The following is a 4,150-nucleotide window of genomic DNA, read 5'->3' as shown; positions in this document are numbered from 1 at the left end:
ATAAGTACAACACATACATATGTCACTGCTTTTCAAAATAAGACATCAAACTCAGAAGACCAAAACTTGTGATGAATTCATGAACACTGGAAGGCAGACGGGATGAAACTGAACAGAAACATTGTAGGTCAGAATGTGTGAAAGGAAGCTCTAATGGTGGGCCACAGACAGAGGCAGTGGAAGCACAGCATAGTTGGGGCCTAGGCATTAGATAGGATCATTATTTGGAGTTCATTAGTAAGGAGCAGAAATACACACTGAGCACTGTTCATCTTTCTACTTTGGACCGCAAAACCTAGGCAGGAAGTCTGCCACCAATTAGGAACAATGAGAAGGGGTACCCTGGTTGAAGAGAAAGGGCAGTGCTCCTGACGGTTGGTGTGGCTTAGATGAAGGGGGAACATCCATGATCGTGAAAACAGTGACTGCCCAGTGGCATATCTTGCCCCTCCCCCTTTCTCACTAAAAACAGCATGGCATGGAAGCTACAGAAGCAGCCCCTACTTTCTCCCAAAGAAACTACACAAATGGATGCTTCCAGCAACCTAATAAGGACTCTCAATGGTAAAGATGAATGAACAATCCAAAACTGCAATATATGTAAAGAATGCCTGCAGCATAAATGGAGGCATTGTACGCAGTATCAAAGTAAACAAAGTTAGCAGAGCAACCAGAATATATAAAATTAATATTATAAATAAAGAAGGATATTGTGCTCGTGAAATCTGTATGGGCAGTTATGAAATGAAAAGGACAGAAAAAGTCAAATGTATCATTTCTCATACTGAATATCAAGGAAGGAGAATGGAAAATCTAGATTCAAGTTTTATCCATTTTTTCCAGTAAGTGCTGTATTGTTAAAAGTAAAAGCTTCCAGTTTAAATCTTGGCTTTTTAAAATGAGACAAACTAGAAGCAAGTAGCATAACAAGAAATTCAACTCCTACATGTTTGGTACAACAAATGATCTTATAAAACCTATTAAAATTAAATTCTCCTTCCTAGATACACAACAACAATTGAATGTCAGCCTTGTGAAAAATCCCTTTTTAAAAGGATGGTTTGCCTTCAATGCTTTGCTTCTCAGTGACCTCTCAGAGAAGTGTGTGTGGGAGGTGGAGGGAGGTGAGGATGTGCATCAAAGTCAGATGTACAGATGAAGGACCCCATCCTGCCATCAGTTTTAGCCAAAGCTCCTCCCTAAGACATCATGGGAACTCAGAGCTCGGCAGGATGAATATCTCGTTATCAGAAAAGCCTTAGATGTTGATGCATATAAGATCCACAGAGATGTCTTGCTAGAATCATTAATATGGGTTTTCCCTTTTCCTAATATCCTGGAGGTTAATCTCCCTCTTTTACTCACTTTCAACCTGGCAGGCACCACTATAAGTTCAATTACTAGAGTAGAACTTATTGTACGACTTCAATTTTAAAATGCATGTTTTTATCAACTTTAAATCACAAAGCATCTTATAACTAATGGCATGTCAGCTTAATTACCAACGTTCTTTTCTTCGTAGTGGTACGTAAATAATGGTTTATCTTACAATCAATGCAATCTTAGAGTCAATGAAATTTGGAATTTGTTTACATGCTTATTTTTACCAATGAAGATGTAACTATCTTGATAACTATTTCACTTATCATCCATTGTCTGCTGAATAAGTATATTTGGGTATGATTGTATGATGGAATTTTCTTTTTTAACAGTAAAATGTTTCCAGATGCATATTTCATAAAATACTAGATTGCTATGCTTCTTAACTAGACCAACTAGCAGAAATAGCAGAGGACTTTTTAAACAATACATATCTGAGCTCTCCCTTTGAGGTTCTGATTTGAGATGCAGTTGAAAATCTGTCCTTTAAAAAGCTTCAGGACTGATTCTGATGATCAGAGAGGTTTTAACAAAACTTTGCTGCAAAGCCGGGCACAGGGGCTCACACCTGTAATACCAGCACTTTGGGAGACTGAGGAAGGCAGATCATGAGGTCAGGAGTTGGAAACCAGCATGACCAACATGGTGAAACCCTGTCTCTACTAAAAATACAAAATTTAGCTGGGTGTGGTGGCACATGCCTGTAATCCCAGCTACTCAGGAGGCTGAGGCAGAAGAATCACTTGAAACTGGACGTGGCAGAGGTTGCAGTGAGCAGAGATGGCACCACTGCACTCCAGGCTGGGCAACAGAGCGAAATTCCATTTCAAAAAAAAACCCAGAAAACAAACAAAAAAACCATGCTACAAATGAGGAGAACAAAAGAAGAACATCTATTTGCTCTATAGGAAGCACATGAAAAAATATTTTAGTATTTAATTATCATTGTTTTAGAGCAGGTAAAGAAAAAATGGTGTTTCTTTTGTATCAACAGTTTCTGTTGTTTTATAAAAGCAAATATATTGCATCTGCAACATAGTTTCCTAGCATCAAGTCAGCTTTATAATCCAAAATGATTTAAAAATTAATTTTCAGGGAGTATCAAAGTTTAAATAGAATTTTACCCACAGAAAACTATAATTTGCATTTATAGTTGAAAATCAATTCAGTTCAATTTAGTGCTCTTTTTAGGTTGCCTCCATGGTTTATGGCACACTGATTGTACCAGCCTTTATGAAATTGGACTCATTTCCTGAAATACAAGGTTTTATTTATTTAATTTTGGTAGGCTTCACTGAACACAAGGAGCCATGATTTAATGGAAAGAGCCAGGAATCACAGGACATCTCCCATTAACTGTGTGACCTTAGGCAGGTCACTTAATTTCTTTTGGCCCCAATTTTCCCACCTGTAAAATAACTAAGTAGGATTAGATGACCCCTATGTTTCCTTCCACCATTAACATTGTATGGTTTTTGTGGTCTGAATGGAGGCAAAGACATATTATATGTATAGCTTATTGGCAGGACTAATTAATTTGCAATGTGAAGTTAAGAGGCAACTTTGCTACTGGTGACCTTGTACTGTGATAATTCAGTGCACTAATAAATGAGTTTCAGGAAAAGAATTTCAAGTAAATTGAATTTCAAGAAAGAATAGATTAGGAAATTAGAGAAATTAATTTGAGTTTTAAAAAGTTATTCCTAGGATAGAAGTAAACATAGAAGGTATCTTTCAAAAGAAGAAATTTGAAAGAAATTTCGCAATCAAATGAAAGAGATAAAAATTTAAATTTAGATATAAAAGTGAGTGCGATATCAGTTCATCACTGTATTCGGAGCCAGAGAGAGGGCTTTTTTTTCCCCTCCGCCATGGCATAGATGCCTGAATTTCAGTCTGGACACACCTGAGCCAATCAATGAAGTCAGATGATCTTTATATCCTAATTGACTTTAATCTAAATTATGATTCCTCCCTTAATCAGTGGAGATTAGACTAACAGATGGATTAACATCAGTCAGAGTCCACACCTGGAGCCCAAAGTGGGGTCAATTCCATTCAAACCACATGCCTGCTACACAGTGGGAGAAGGCTGATTTTCCCAAAGGTAAACTTGGATGTTCTTAATATGGCAGAAGACATGAATGAATGAATAGATATTTAATTGGCTACTAACAAACATCTATTTCCAAGTTGAACATGTATTTTTACTTAAACCTTGAAGAAATATAAGAACTTTACAATCCCAAGATTTTGTCTTGAGGTATACAGATCAACAAGAGACAGAAGTTAAAAATATTAACTAAAAGTAAAGGAAAGATGGTGTAAATAAACAATCTAACATGTGTGACAACATTCACAGAGAGGTTAAGCATTTCAGTCAGAACACCCAGGCTGAAATCTCAGTTCATTATATGTGACCCCTGTTCTCTTATCTATGTTGAAGTCAAAGTAATAATATTTGTGCCATAGGGACTTTATTTTGTGAGAATTACATGAAAAAATATGCAAAATATTTCTCAGTGTTGGCTGTAGATGTTTCTTAGATGTTAGCAGTAGCAAGATACAGATAGAACTGATAAAGACATGAAAGTTGGTCACTCTGAAAGAGCTCCAAGTGAGGCTAAGAAAGGTAATTTTCAGCCGGGCGCAGTGGCTCACGCTTGTAATCCCAGCACTTTGGGAGGACGAGGCGGGTGGATCACGAGGTCAAGAGATCGAGACCATCCTGGTCAACATGGTGAAACCCCGTCTCTACTAAAAATACAAA

Source organism: Cebus imitator, unplaced genomic scaffold (genome assembly GCF_001604975.1).
Source record: "Cebus imitator isolate Cc_AM_T3 unplaced genomic scaffold, Cebus_imitator-1.0 Scaffold16, whole genome shotgun sequence".
NCBI lineage: Eukaryota > Metazoa > Chordata > Mammalia > Primates > Cebidae > Cebus > Cebus imitator.
Note: the sequence above shows the minus strand (reverse complement) of the source record.